This window comes from Boleophthalmus pectinirostris, unplaced genomic scaffold (assembly GCF_026225935.1).
Source record: "Boleophthalmus pectinirostris isolate CB_2022bp ecotype Guang Dong unplaced genomic scaffold, ASM2622593v1 HiC_scaffold_1279, whole genome shotgun sequence".
Lineage (NCBI taxonomy): Eukaryota > Metazoa > Chordata > Actinopteri > Gobiiformes > Gobiidae > Boleophthalmus > Boleophthalmus pectinirostris.
Genome location: NW_026571035.1, coordinates 1 through 16,490, shown reverse-complemented (window position 1 = coordinate 16,490; position 16,490 = coordinate 1). Strand labels below are relative to the sequence as shown.

Genomic DNA, 16,490 nt, shown 5'->3' with positions numbered 1-16,490 from the left:
CGTTTTTCAGTGTAACCAGGGTTTTTATTAAGCCAAAGAATAATTAATCACATTTAAAGCCTCACCTTGGTACGTTTTAACAAAAGTAGACGAGTCCACTTTAACCCTCAGCATCCTGGCTTGTTCTGGCTAATTTTAATCTGCATTTTAATCTGACTAATTTTACATCCCTATGCTGCTATCGGTTAATGTCCACTACTGGCAGATACTTAAAGTCCAAATATTGATATTGGAACTGAAGTAGGCATCCCTACTTTTGACCAGCCATTATAGGAATTTAAACAGGTTTTGGTGCTGTCTTCTTACCAGTGGAGTCTGGATGACAAGCGCCATCTGCAGTTCCACTTTCTCAATAATAATAATCGTGTGCTGTTAAAGAATCAGGTCTCTAAGGGAATCATGTTTTAAAATCAGACCTATTTTACAAAATGGACTTTTCAGAAATTTTGACCATGTTACAATTGTTACCTCTCATCATTTCCTCCCAGTTGTATTGTGATGACGTTTACAGCGACATCAGCTTCCACTGGGCATCACTGCAGACCTATTTGTTGAATTAAGTCATTTTAGCTGAATATTGTGATTACATATTGTGATTATAACAGAATGATCCGCAGATGTCCGAGATTAGAATTGTAGAGCAGCACAATATATCTGCATTAAAGCACAAAGAGCTCTGACAAGTCTTCTGGTGCACTATTCCACATTTCAGCCATGTTTACCAAAGTGTACCAACCATATGTTTATGCAATGGCTGGAGAAGTTACTCGAGTGTGTAGTTATTGAAGAAAAATACTTAATATTTAAATGTTTAATGAATTGAAAGCACTTGACCAGCCCTATCACTGCATTTCAGGTTACGTTAAACTTTTTCCATAGGGCAGTAATGTTATTCAAATGCAGATTTCTGTCAACACAGTGAGTTCTTGGTTCTAGTCACTCATAGAAATGATCAGGTTGAATGTTTGTGAATTTGCCTTTTGGAGATTTCATAGTAATAACAATAGTTTCATCTGAAAACCACCAAATGAAATGACTTGAATGTTCTAAAACTATGCTGCTAATGATATATTTGAGAGAATTTCTGTGACAGCTCAAGATTCTGTTTTATTTTTTGTACGGTTTAAGCGGAAAAGAGCAACAGGTGGTTTTTAACTTATATTTTTTTATTCATTCATCAGCTGCTACTCTTAAAACACATGTGACAAACTTCAACAAAGCAAAAACTGTGACATGACCCAGTAGTGTGTGTCTGTGTATATAATTTTATTTCAAATATGTGTGTTAAAGTGGAGCACTGAATCTGTAGTAGCACTGAGCCTGCCGTGTGTCGATGAATTAAGGCACAAATGAAGAAGTACACTCTTAATTAAAGAGGGGGTATAATGCAAAATCAGTGATTCTATTGTTTTGATTATACTGTATTGAAATTTTATAATTTTTTATTGTAACATTCCCTCATCAAAACCTGCCTGAAGAGGTTTTAGAGTCATCCATGCATGTTTGAGTAATCTAGCGATCTCCCTTGGACCCTATTCAAACCCTCATTATGGTTAGATGTAAGATTCTGTACGAGGCTCCACCCACAGGCCTATTTCACCCATGCTCCCACACCACAATTTTCTATAAATATACATATACATATACATATACAAGACATGATACAAAACAACTTGACAAACCTGATGTGATGTGCTCAAAACTCAAAACAGTACATTTGAAAACAATAAAAGTCAACATGGTGATATAAATATGTCGTGTTAAAGTTAATACCCCCTCTTTAAAGGTTTGTGAGTAGAGACCATAGGAAAAAGGGAAAAAATAAAACCTAAACCTGAACAAACTTGAACAAAAACGATTTAGTGCACCCTTTAAACTCGTCCAGCAGTGTTCACATTTGAGAGAAAACTGAAATCTGCACTTTAAAATTGTCCATATGACACTATTTTCTGATCTGTTTTAAATAATTTTGTTTCCGCATCACGATCATGAGGTGACAGCATTCTAACATTCTGTAAGTTTAAAGGTCACACAAGAATCCCGTCTAAACTGTAATGTGCACTTTGTTTTTTGCTCTTTTCTGTTTAAACCAAATATGAGCTGAAATTTAAATGACTTTTTGTGCAATATGAAGGTCAACACCAGTAGCTGTGGGTCTACATAGGACCAAAACTGGACCAAAACTGGACCAAAACTGAGACTAAACCAAAGAGTCTTCTGCTTTATTTATTTTCTTGCCCTGCTTGTTACCATGTAGATGACTCCAGTGTTCCACAGCATCGTACTACAAAACTTACTGTGGAACATTCTAGACAGAATAAACAGTGTTAACAGAGTTCTGCTTGGCAATATTTCATTTATTTGTTTTGTTTTTTTATTCCAATAAAAATGACAAAATGTATTATTTGTGTTTGTTTCATTTTTCTATCAACACAATCTAAAATGTGATGCTTTTTACAGTTTGAAATTCCACTGTACAAGTTTCATGTGTTGATTTTGGTTCCATTTTACACAGCAGGTCATGTGATTCAGACATTCAGGAACATTTCAAATCAAAATAGATCAAAGATGGATGGATGAACAGATGGAAGGAATCTCATTTTGAGAGGACTATTCCCACCCAAATCAGGAAGGAATCATTAGCCTGAAACCTACAATGGCAGAGGAATTGTTTTTTTGTCACATGCCGCCATATTAGTTTTAGCTGCTGATATAAATAAATAAACATGCAAACAGGAGTCATGCTTTAACTGCTCAAATATTAGGATAAGACCAGGGTTTAGGAACATTTCCTCTTTCCAGTTAAAGTCTGTGGTTATAAATGTGAGAAGTCTTTTTTTTTTCTAATGACAGGATCAAAAACACATAATATAGAATAGAATGCTAAAGGCAGACATTGTTAAAAAAAAAATAATAATAATAATAAAAAACAATTATTGGGATGTTCAGAGACAAACCACCTCCATGTCAGTATGACTTTTCTGTTGAAGCTTTTGCAAATGGTAAATAGGCAGGATTCTATTGGCTTAATTGGAAAAGGAAAAATAGATCCAGTCCAAATTGTTATCTCGTATACCAAAAATGATGTTCAGATTTTAATGAAAGATGAGAGTCAGTATGATCTTTTGAGAATGTGAAGCTCTAAAAACAGGTTTTATTATAGTGCATCTCCGTATTTTTAATACGTCTTAGTATAAACTGATTGACAGGGTCAGTTCTATGGATTTGTTTAAAGCGGACATCTTGTATCCTCTTATTTATTATACATTTTTTGTTGATTCTTTTTGCACACTACGAGGGCCGGCCCTGGTCTTCAAGGGGCCCTACTGTGTACACAGTGAAAATAATCAACCATGACACTTAAATACCCTCAGATTTACCTCTGTACATGTGTGACTGGGCCTGAGGACGTGTGATTGTTTCAGAGGACAGGTGTGATTGTTTCAGAGGACAGGTGTGATTGTTTCAGAGGACAGGTGTGATTGTTTCAGAGGACAGGTGTGATTGTTTCAGAGGACAGGTGTGATTGTTTCAGAGGACAGGTGTGATTGTTTCAGAGGACAGGTGTGATTGTTTCAGAGGACAGGTGTGATTGTTTCAGAGGATGCATTTCCAAGCCCCATGGAGCCAGACTTGGACCCGTTTCCGTAGACACCAACTGGCTGAACACCATTAAAAGGCACTTTGTAGCTGTAATCGGAGCTAAAAAAAAATATAGAAACAATTTTCAATATATTTTTCTTATAGCATACAGTGTAAGGTGTCAGTTTTGCATGTTTTGTAATCATAATTTACCTGTGCATCCTGTGCATAGTCTGGTAGTCGAGCCCATTGGCATCATCCAGATCTTAGGCACTCGTTTAGTGATCATCAGTCCAGAGCTGGGAGTTTACGTCTGAGTCTGAAATACAACCAAAGAATACTTTTGTTTATGTGAAAAAGTCAAGGTCATACAACCACAGAACTATAATGACTCTAAAAGGATGAACGAGTTAAGGTGAAAGCTTAAGAAATGTGTCCTACAACTCCTTTGCAGTTTTCCAGTCAGGTTTTAGAGCCCACCACAGCACTGAGACTGCTCTGATCAACATGACACATGACATCCCAAAAACATGTCCTACCATAACTCTACAGACCACACTCACTCTCTGTCACACTGCAGCAGGTGAATATGGACCAAAAGACTCACTCTGCCACCACATCCAACAGATCAGTGTGTGGATGAGGAACTACTGCCTCCAGCTGAACTCAGACAACACACAAGTCTTCATCTTTGACCCACAGAAACAAAGAGACAGTGTGTGGGGAAGCTGGTCCAATGTGGTCAAAATAGAGAGACAGACTTAACAAAAAAGTGTCTTACTGAACAAATGTATTAAAATAGACTTTGGCTGTGAATGTAAAATAACTGAATTATATAACACAATAACACAACCACAGTGTGCACCCAACTACACAGAAGTCTTCCCTCTATTGACCGACCCGAGCACCTTTTATACTCCCTGACAGAAAGTCCCCCAGGTAAGTACCACATTTCTTTTACAGGTCACTTTAAAACTCTAAAGGTACCCGTGTCCTTTACAAGGGCCTGAATCCCCTTTAAATCTAAGTGTTTACAGACTAGAAACACTTAAACACTTAAGTCAAATACACACAAACAATGATCCACATGGTCCGGCCCACAACTTTAAAAATGGCTGACGCCCCCTCTGTGTGTGGACCATGAGGAGATGCAGGTAAACAAATAAAGTATATTTAAATGATCAATGTGTGTGTGTGTGTGATCATTTAACTGAAATAACAAAACAGAACCCAGGATCAAACTGTTTAGTCTGCACTGGAAATGATCAAATGAATGTGAGTTTAAATGGGACCATCTAATCTCAGGTTTACTGTCTAAACAGACTTGGAGAGACTTGTGTTTGTGTCCAGTAGGTTAGACTGGTGTAACAGGTGAGTGTCAGACCACTGCAGCACTTCCAGATCTGCACTGGCTCCTGTGGCTCAGAGACTTTAAAGCAGCTCTGCTTGTACAAGTCTCTCCATGACTGAGCACCAAAGTCCATCTGTGACATGTTAGAACCACATGAACATCTGCACTGTGAGGAGCTCAGGGACCGACCTCCTGCTGGTGCCAGAGTCACGACTAAACCAGGACTAAACCAGGGCTAAAGCAGGACTAAACTTGGACTAAACATGGAGAGTCAGTGTTTCAGTTTTCTGCAGCTCAATCCTGGAACAGTCTTCCTGAACATGTGAGGCAGACCTCTGCTCTGACTCTTTAAATCCAGACTCAAAACAATTCTGTTTAGCTGAATATGACTGAAAGGTTTTTTATTCCACACTCTTCTAAGATGATTTTAATCTTTTTTATTCTGTAAAGCACTTTGAATTACTTTGTGTATGAATTGTGCTCTGCAAATAAACTTGTTTACCTTCCAACAGCAAACTCACACAAATGAAACTAACTCAGATCTATTATACACATAAACAAAAAGATAAAACCTGTGTTATTGTTCACATTTGTAAATTAGCTGAGTGAAAAAGAAGAACACATGCTTTTACATCACAAAGGCAGTAACAGGTTGGTAATAATAAGTAAATAAATAGTAATGCTGCTCTTAGTCTGAAGGTTTACCTCATACTAATGTCTTTCAAATAAACAAGCCACTGTAGATCATCTCACAAAGACGACATGAAGAAGTGAAGAACTCACTCCACTCAAACTCACTGACACAAGAGCTGAGTAACGTGGTTAACATAAACACTGATGCTTCAACACAAAGATCTGCTGAAGGCAACTGAAGAAGTGTGAGCGAGGGACACAATCAAAGGAAAGAACAAGAAGATAGATGAAGTAGAAAAAGAGTGGATGACTTGGACCCGTACACACACATAGATGACTTGGTGATGACTGGACTGGTGACGAGACAGCACCTCTGCCAGGACTACAGCAGGAGACGAGGAGGGTGAAGACGCCCCCAACAGGTGAACTACACTTCAACTCCAGGTCACTTCTTACACAGCAAACACATCAATCTAAAAAAAGAACATCTCTACATGCCTCAATATCCTCCTGAACCAGGGGAACAGCTCTAAAATCATCTGGACGTTTGTGATCTGATGATTGTTAGTCAGAGAATTCTAACGTGTCTGTGGAGATTATCCTCAAGACGATATCAAACATCAACTGAACAACTTTCTATGATTCACACTGAGTCTTTATGAATATAAGATCATGCAAATAATTTTAAGTTCAGTTTTACGTCGTAGCTGTGTCAGAGACAGTGTAGAGAAGTGTAATGGTGAGTGGTGCAGTAGGTTCATGTTGGTCCATGTGTGTACACGAGTCTATGTGCTCTGACACTTGTACTTGTACTCATTCTAAATATTCCCCAAATCTCCCAGTAAAGCAAAAAAAAACAAACAAAAAAACACAATAAATGTTCTGTCAGTTATAGAACGATAAGTCGATACAGTGATTATCATGACAGGCCTCCTGTTGAGTCCTGTAACAAGACCGACCAGGACTAAACCAAGTCTGAACCAGGACTAAACCAGGTCTAAACCAGGACTAAACCAGGTCTAAACCAGGACTAAACCAGAACTAAACCAGGTCTAAACCAAAACTAAACCAGGACTAAACCAGGACTAAACCAGGACTAAACCAGGTCTAAACCAGGACTAAACCAGGACTAAACCAGGTCTAAACCAAAACTAAACCAGGACTAAACCAGGACTAAACCAGGACTAAACCAGGTCTAAACCAGGACTAAACCAGGACTAAACCAGGTCTAAACCAAAACTAAACCAGGACTAAACCAGGACTAAACCAGACTAAACCAGGTCTAAACCAGGACTAAACCAGGACTAAACCAGGTCTAAACCAAAACTAAACCAGGACTAAACCAGGACTAAACCAGGTCTAAACCAGGACTAAACCAGGACTAAACCAGGTCTAAACCAAAACTAAACCAGGACTAAACCAGGTCTAAACCAGGACTAAACCAGGACTGAACCAGGTCTGAACCAGGACTAAACCAGATTTAAACCAAAACTAAACCAAAACTAAACCAGGTTTAAACCAGGTCTAAACCAGGACTAAACCAGGTCTAAACCAGGACTAATCCAGGTCTAAACCAGGACTAAACCAGGTCTGAACCAGGACAAAACCAGGTCTGAACCAGGTTTAAACCAGGTCTAAACCAGGTCTGAACCAGGACTAAACCAGATCTAAACCAAAACTAAACCAGGTCTAAACCAGGTCTAAACCAAAACTAAACCAGGTCTAAACCAGGTCTAAACCAAAACTAAACCAGGTCTAAACCAGGTCTGAACCAGGACTAAACCAGGTCTGAACCAGGTCTGAACCAGGTCTAAACCAGGTCTGAACCAGGACTAAACCAGGTCTAAACCAGGTCTAAACCAAAACTAAACCAGGTCTAAACCAGGTCTGAACCAGGTCTAAACCAGGTCTGAACCAGGACTAAACCAGATCTAAACCAAAACTAAACCAGGTCTAAACCAGGTCTAAACCAGGACTAAACCAGGTCTAAACCAGGTCTAAACCAAAACTAAACCAGGTCTAAACCAGGTCTGAACCAGGACTAAACCAGGTCTGAACCAGGTCTGAACCAGTTCTAAACCAGGTCTGAACCAGGTCTGAACCAGGTCTAAACCAGGTCTGAACCAGGTCTAAACCAGGTCTAAACCAGGTCTGTAGCACATATAGAGGCATGTCACATGTTTGTGAAGCAGACTACTGGAGAAGTTCGAGTTCTGGATCCATTCCCAGGCAAAAACAAAACTTTGTTTTTATCATTATTATTTTTTTAATGATTAATTGTTTTTATTAATCAGCTTAACAAAGTTGAAGTGCAATGTCACAAAGGCGTGTCATAAAAAGCATTCAAAAGCTCAGAGTATACAGAGACCAGTCCAACATGGATTAGCTCTCGTGCTAGAGCCTGGTACAGTGAATCTCTCCTGTTAAGGTTATGTTATGTCTATTGTGCGCTGTTCCTGTCTCATAAATAAACTAACTAAATAAAAATGTCTGTCGTGCATTACTTTTGAACAACTGGGCACTATTCAGCAAGAGTTAACTCTATTCTACATCACTACACTGTGAGCATCACCATAGCAACGGGGAAACAGGTAAACAAATGAGCTGCTGTTAGGAAGAAACATCCATGAAGAGCCAAAAGATCACCAGGTTTATAAGTGCACTAGTTTGTGGGTATACACTAATACTAACACTAATACTAACACTAACCTTACAAACTAGTGATGAAGAGTAAAAACAAGCCTACACCAGGTACGCCCTCTGCTGGTCACAGAACACACTAACTTATGTGTGACATCATCAATAGTTTAAAGCAGAACTGTGTAACATTTGACTTGGTCTTTGTTAAACCTGTTTGTTGGGTCTTTCTCTGTCACCACTCACAGAGACTACTCCTTTTTTTGATTCAGATTCAGATTCAGAAAACGTTCTTGATCACAGAGGGCACTTCATTTGCAGTATCTCAGCGCAGATGTCACATCTCACATGTACACAAACACACAAACACACACAGCTGTTAGTCTGCTACAGTCCACAAGTGGAATTCAATATAAAATATGTGTATTACATTGCAAAACTTCAAAAACACTACCCTCAGCATTAAGCAATTTTATAGCAGAGCACACAAAATAATCTGAGAGGTGGTTTGTCTTTTGTAACAGAGCATAAAACTGAGGCTTGGAAGCATCATGATAAAGTCATGACACACTTCGCTTTGCTCAGCACTTGCTCTTCTCACAGAGAACGCAGCTCTCTCAGTGTGACCCCTGAGATTTTTGAGCAGGTTTTAACAATGTTCTGAAGCAGAGGTGTCAAACTCAAATTCACAGAGGCCAAAATTCTAAATTGGGACTAAGTTGTGGGCCAAACTAAATATTTATTAAAACATTTCAACACCATCTGCATGTTTTCTCTTCTTTTGAGACATGTAATGTTACACTTTTCCTTATTAAAATAAATGTTTAATAACATAATTAATGCTTAAACATTAAATCCAGAACAACAACAACACCAACATTTTAAATAAATAATGTCTCTATAGTCTGGTCTACAGTTAGTTTTTATCTTTCAAGAACAGGGATTGAAAGTAGCAAGTGAAAGAAAAAGTAAGCAGACTTTCGATAAAAGGAATAGAGAATGACTTTGCAACGTTATTTAAAAAGAATATAAAAAAGGACTGCCTAGTTCAATTAAAAGAGAGAGAGAGAGGAGAAAAGAAAAGAAGTCTAATCCCTGACAGTGTATTCTCATAATGGAGCTGCAGGGGGAGCTCTGTTGCTGAAAGTTACATAGTTGTGCTTTAAATAGTTTTTCAAATGTTGACAGTTGAAAGTGAACACTCTCCTGTACTCTTGTAAAAAGATTCTAGTTCACCTAAAATCATTTACTGAGAGCAGAGAAACTAAAAACACCACACCACTGTCTATAAATGCACTGCACCAAACTCTGGACAGTCCACTTTAGTTATATTTAAATTCATATGAGTTATAATATAATATAGTTCTAGAGTATACATTTTGAACAGTGGTTGTGTTTTTCTTACTTGTTTTTCTCAAATTAGAAAATGAAAATTTTCCTGCTATTTTCAATCTTTACACTTGAACTGAGAACATTCAAGTGGAACTAAACACCAAATGAAACGTTTTTAATTCACAGTGTTTGAATAACATTTTCTCTCTGCAATTTCATGTACTATGTGACATCACTCAGGACAGACAGATGTTTGCAGGGACACACTTTGAAGTGTGGAAACCTGTTAAACCAATTACTCTGCTCCTTATTGGGAGGAGTTTAAGTGTTTAGTCGTACTTGAAGTACAAGTACAGTGCAGAGTCAGACCATGATCTAATGTACATCAAATCATTTGGGTCTTATTCAACAGGTGTCAGAGAACCTCATTCAGAGTAGTAGTAGTAAGTAGTAAGTAATAGTAATAGTAATAGTAGTAGTAGTAGTAATAGTAGTATAATAGTAATAATAGTAGTAATAGTAGTAATAGAAATAGAAATAGTAATAGTAGTAGTAGTAGTAGTAATAGTAATAGTAATAGTAATAGTGGCAGTTGTAGGAGCTCAATAGAGTACTGACACTAAAGTTGTTAAAAATATGAACACAAATTTCACCTCATTATAACAAAAACAAAATAAAATGAAATATTCCACATTTAAAACTACTTCAGTGTCACATACTGAATTTACTTCAGTAACTGCTAATACTACTGCTACTACTACTGCTACTGTGTGTGTGTCCTGATTTACACCTAAGATGATACAGGTTTAGTCCTGGTTTGGTCCTGGCTTGGTGTTGATTTACTCCGGGTTTGTTCCAGGTTCGGTGTTGATTTAGTCCTGGTTTGGTCCTGGTTTGGTCCTGGTTTGGTCCTGGTTTGGTCCTGGTTTGGTCCTGGTTTGGTCCTGGTTTGGTCCTGGTTTGGTCCTGGTTTGGTCCTGGTTTGGTCCTGCTTCTCCAGAATAATCTGATTGAAACACGAGTCCATCATGGTTCGATCACAAATCCATTCGTTCTAGTGCACATGAGTCACATTCATTCTTGGTCAAATGTTCATTTTGTTGCATTTCATTTTCATTTTACAGTTTTGTTGCATTGATCTCCGGTCGGGTTAAAGTCTGTATCTGTGAGCACTTGCACCTGTCGGCTCCTGTCACACTGTACTGAAGTCTCAGCTCAAATCCTGATGTTCTCCTTTGTCTTATTTGTCTATTATGAACCTGTATGTTTTTGTGCCAGATGCCCTTCCTGTCCATACTGTGTCAGTGTCTTGCTCAGGGACACATGGACAGTAGACTTTTGTCTTTAAACCAATAAAAAAGTGAATGATGTCACTCCCACCTGAATATTCAGATCATCAAATAACAGTTTTAATCACAGTAACAGTAAGGAGTATGTTGAGGTTTTGCTACATTTCAAGTCTATACATAAAGTATTAAAGTGCATTTTAACGTGCTTTTGCTTTTTTGTCTTTTTCTTAAAACCACAGTATGTAACATGATTAAAAAAAAAATAGATTAAAATAAAAGCATGTTTTTTTTGCACTGAAAAACATAAAAAATGCACATGCACCCTCACACTGTGCCCTTGAATCTCCACACACACGACTCATGACTCATTTCTTTTGGAGGAGTGCTTTCTCCTGGAACCATGCAGGCGCCGTACCACCTCCAGAAAGTTACATACTGTGGCTTTAACCAGGTATACATGAGTTGTTTTGTATTACATATTAAAGTTCATTTCCACAGAAGTTGAAACCAGATGTTAAAACGGGACCAGTGATCTACAACGTGCTTTTACAGAGGAGGTAGAGCAGAACTACTATAGACAATACTACTCAAATATAAAGAGACAAAGCTGAATTCTGTCAACTCATCCAACTAACCTGTGCACAATTCACACATGAACCTTAAATCATTTAGGTCCTCCACTCTTCTGTCCAGATAAAGGTTCTTTTTGACAGAGCTGTGTGTTGTTCTATGGTCTGTCAAAGAGATCCTTCATTTGGACAGAACTCAACCTCCTTTTGCCAAACAGAAGGAGACAAATAGAAAATGTCAGGAAAAAAAACACATACTCAAGGACTGAGTAACTGTTGAAATAAGTCATGTGTATGTTTTAGTATAAAATAAATCTAAACATACACCTGTGCCATCACTGTGGTACTTTCATAAAAGACCACAACAAAAAGTAAGAATATTTTTCACAAAGTCTCACCCATAGACTGTACACACACAGTCTAAGCTTTCAGCGCTAACTGAAGGGAAAGTATTATCACGGGAAAAATATTAAACTTCAGGTCAAGAAGTAATGTAGAAGTACTACAAGAAGTACTGTAGAAGTATTGTGCAAGTTACTACTAACCACCTCTGGGAATCAACAAGAGTAGATTTAGTCCCTGGTTTACTTTTGATTTGGTCCTTCATTTAAACCCGGTTTAGACCCTGGTTTAGACCCGGTTTAGACCCGGTTTAGACCCGGTTAGACTCTGGTTTAGACCCTAGTTTAGACCCGGTTTAGACCCAGTTTAGACCCGGTTTAGACCCGGTTTAGACCCTAGTTTAGACCCGGTTTAGACCCGGTTTAGACCCGGTTTAGACCCGGTTTAGACCAGGTTTAGACCCAGTTTAGACCACAGTTTAGACCACAGTTTAGACCACAGTTTAGACCCGGTTTAGACCCGGTTTAGACCCTGGTTTACCTCACTTAGTTCTAGTGTATTCCTAGTTTAGTTCTGAGTTTCATTTCTGGTCCAGTTCTGGTTTGGTCCTTGGTTTGGTCCTTGGTTTTGACCTCGTTTTAAGTGGTCTAAAATGAGAACACGTCCAAGGCCTCCTCTGTGTTTTTCAAGTCCACACTATCACCATTCAAATGATTCAGTGTTTCGTGTTGTCACTCTGAATATAGCAGATATAACAGATAGATGCTTCTTTTAAGTTTTAGGTTGCATTCTTGTGACATTACAACAAACTAGATCTGTGGAAACCTGAGCTGGAGACAGGTGGAGTTTCCTGTGAAACTGTCAGATGCAGATGTGTTGATTTATGGTTTATGGTTCATATCTTTGTAATTGAGCTTATCCACGAGAAACAAAAGTGGCACAAAGTTCACCATCTAAACAAAAGTGATTTTTTTTTTTTCATAATAGCTCCAGTTATGGTTCAATTATTCAACCCCAAAGATGTGATTGTTGTCACTTGACTAATCTGTGGATCAAAAATTCCACTAATGTTTCTCCTTCTCATTATTTGTGTCTGATCAGCTCCAGAAACTTGTCATTTTAATCTTATGGTCCTTAAGTCCTTTCACCTGAAACAATCATGTCTTTGGGGTTGAATTATTTCTCGTGACAGAGAAGACGCTGAACTTTGTGCCAGTTTTTGTTTCATGTGGATAGGCCCAGGAATTACAAAGATATGAACCATAAAACACAAATCAACACATTTGCATCTGACAATTTCACTGCAAACTCCATCTGACACTCTCACCTGAATTTTGACTTTTAACAATACATTTATTATATCACTTATGACTGAAAATCCTACAAAACACCAAAGACAATAAAAAAACAATACTCAATCTCCCAACCCCCCTAAAGATGCAAAATCAACTGCCCCTCCCTCACCGAACACAAACACCTCTTCACCGCACCACACTGTCTCAAAGTCAATCCATGTATCATTTCTTCATTCATTTCTCAATATAAAACCAAAAAAAACAACAACAAAAAAAACTACAGTTTTCTTCATTATTTGTCTCCAAAACCAAAATGAAAAAATGGATAATGATTCTTTTTTAAGTTTTTGATTTTGTGTTTAAATGAAAAATGGAAAAAAACTGATAACGTGAGCGGGACTGAGACCGGGACCAGACCGAGACTGAGACCCAGACTGAGACCGAGACTGAGACCCAGACTGAGACCCAGACTGAGACCCAGACTGAGACCCAGACTGAGACCCAGACTGAGACCGGGACTGGGACCAGGACCAGACAGGAGGCTCAGAGCCCACAGCAGGGCCGGAGCTTGAAGCTGAGGCTTGGACCCCGCGGAGGCTTGGAGTCAAAGCTCGGTCTGCTCTGGTCCCAGACCTGGATCAGTCCTGGTTCAGTCCGTATGCAGTGCAAAATCTGGCATCGCAGTCACAGGAGTCATATAAACGGGAAACGGTCGTTATATTTTTTTTCCATTCTTCATTTAAACACAAAATCGAAAATTTAAAAAAAGAATTATACACTTTTTTCATTTTGGTTTTGGAGACAAATAATGAAGAAAACTGTTGTTTTTTCATTTTCTTATTTTTGGTTTTATATTGAAAAATGAATGAACAAATGATACACAGATTAAAGTCCTCCACCTCTCTCCACTCTCACCTGTCTCCAGCTCAGGTTCATCTCTAGAGACTCTTGTGCTGACGTCACGTGACTGTAACCCATGAGCATAAATACCTCTACAAGCTTGTATAATACATTAACAGAGCAGTTTGACAGGAGCTGATGGCAGGTGCTCAGTAACACAGACTTTAACCAGTCAGATAACCAAAATAGAAATATAAACCTCATATGGGCAGCTCTTTCATGGCATGTGTTCTGCATGGGGCTTTGGTGGTGAAGACAGTTCAAATATGTAGACTTTAAGCTACTGTCAGTCCGGATTTCTTCGGAGGCGGACCCAGCGTTTGGATCCAGAGTAAATCCTGTTTTTCCGGTAGAGCGTTTGGGTCTGGGTACAAGTCCTTTCCCGGAGTTTTGGTTTGGGTCCATAAGGTTCTCTTCAAACATCTCTGTGGATGACAAAATAAATACAATTCATAACAACGGAAACGGCTGCTAAAGCGTCAGAGGAGTGTTCATGACCTTGGGGAACAAAGACCTGGAAGTGGAACAAAGGACTATTTCTGAGTAAAGAGGAAAGAGGAAGACCAGATATAATCATGACAGTGGTGTTAAAAATGTCCCGGTGTTTCAATGGAGGTCTTATTCTGAGGTCACTTCTATTCAGTGCTAAAACTTGTATCAAAGTCTCTGAAGTTTAGGAGGACTGGGCCTGGTTAGTAGTTGGATGGGAGACAGCAGTGTCAAAACTGTCAACCTTCCCTTAAGCAAGGCACTTCACCCACATTGGCTGGTATGACTGGTAGGGATGTAACACGGTACGGTTTGAAGAGGCCTGATGTAATTGTAGATGGGGCTCTTTTTTGCGTTTAAAATACCTTGACAAGATTTTGGTGTGAATTATTACTGTCATAATCCAAAGAATTCAGGTAAAAACACATCTCTTCATGCTGTCTGTGCTGAAATGAATCATGGGAAATGTAGCTCCCAATGTTTATAAGATGTTATTACCACTGTTGGGCAAGTTACTTCAAAACTTTAATGTGCTATTTATGACTTGTTACTGTCATTTCAGAGTAATTAGTTACATTATAATATTACTGCATTTAAAATGTAAAACATTACATTACTATTGAATTACTTTTAAGTTACTCTCACTCTAACCGTGAAAATGCTGAACTTTTGCGCCATATATGAACTGAACAAGGACTAAATCAGGACTGAACCCCGGACTAAACTAGAGCTGAACCAGAGCTGAACCAGAACTGAGCCAGGACTAACCCAGGACTGAACCAGGCCTAAACCAGGCCTAAACCAGAGCTGAATCAGGACTAAACCAGGACTGAACCAGGTCGGAGCGGAGTTCTGCGCTGGTCTACACGGGCGCGTCTTCAGTGTTTCACCGCTGTTGATATCGTGGTGATTTTAGTAAATTTGTATGAAGAAAAACCCACCACTTCAACCAGGCTGAAAAAGCTTTGTTAACGTGCATTACTGACATTTGTACCGAGTAAAATATTACGATTTTTTTCCCTGTAATGCCACATTACTGTGCTACAGCAAAAGCAACGCATTACAGTAATTCGTTACTTTTATAACGCGTTATTCCCAACACTGGTGATTACTATAAAACCTGCATTTAAGCAAAGGAACTTGTGATTCAATATACTGTAGCAGCCTTAATGAATGGACAATGCACTCAGTTGTACAGCTCCAGATAAGCCCATATCATTACCAGCACAGCTCACACTGTTGGTTCTGTTTCTTTAAAAACAAAACTTACTTGTGCACACAGCTCTCCGTGTTTCTAAATGAGATACACTGAGGAGAATTGAAACACTGGTTTTATGGTTTGATGAGAAGCAAAACTTTTGGTTTCCCTTCAGAGAAACGTTGGGTTGGGTCAGAGCAGCACAAGACACAGCAGAAGAACCATCAGCAGATCTGCCATGGTCAGGTTGAATCAAACACGAGATCGGTCTGAGAGGGACTTTTTACTGACAGAAACATTCAGCCTTCAGTATTTTCAATATTGGCGTCGATATCCAATAAAAGTATTGAATCGGTGCATCCCTAATAGGACAATATAGGACTAGCATATTAGTATTTAGTATTTAATAGGGATGTAAAAATAACCAAAATATCGTGATATCGTAGTGTCAGAGTTCTCACAATAATATCGTAGACCATCACAATATATCGAATCACAAGTCTCTTTGCTTAAATGAAGAGTTATGGTGCTGCAACAGCTAAAAAAAGACAGAGGGAACTACATAGACCATGATCCTTTGCAGACTACAAGAAGAAATAACAGTTCTAACACTTTTAAGTCTGAGTTCTTTGGATTAAGTCTTGTGAGGGCATTTGAAGAGGAAAAACAGTTAACAGTTTAGTTTGCCTCCACAAAATATCGCAATAAATATCGTAACGTGAGATGTATATCGTGAAAATATCGTACTGGGAGATTTGTATATTATTATATCCCTAATCGTGAACCTCCTCTCCATATCGTGAGCTTTCCCGTGATATCGCAATAAATATCGTATCGTGAGACTTGGATATCGTTACACCCCTTGTATTTAAT

General features: G+C 38.6%; 1 long non-coding RNA gene across 1 annotated transcript; it reads right to left on the bottom strand.

The window, feature by feature from the left end:
• Positions 1 to 7,808: 7,808 nt before the first annotated feature.
• LOC129407601 (uncharacterized) lies at positions 7,809 to 16,471 on the bottom strand. The gene is made up of 2 exons (XR_008631621.1): positions 9,478 to 16,471; positions 7,809 to 9,439 (listed from the first exon to the last, which is right to left on the bottom strand). It is a non-coding gene; the product is annotated as an uncharacterized LOC129407601 (long non-coding RNA).
• Positions 16,472 to 16,490: the final 19 nt, after the last annotated feature.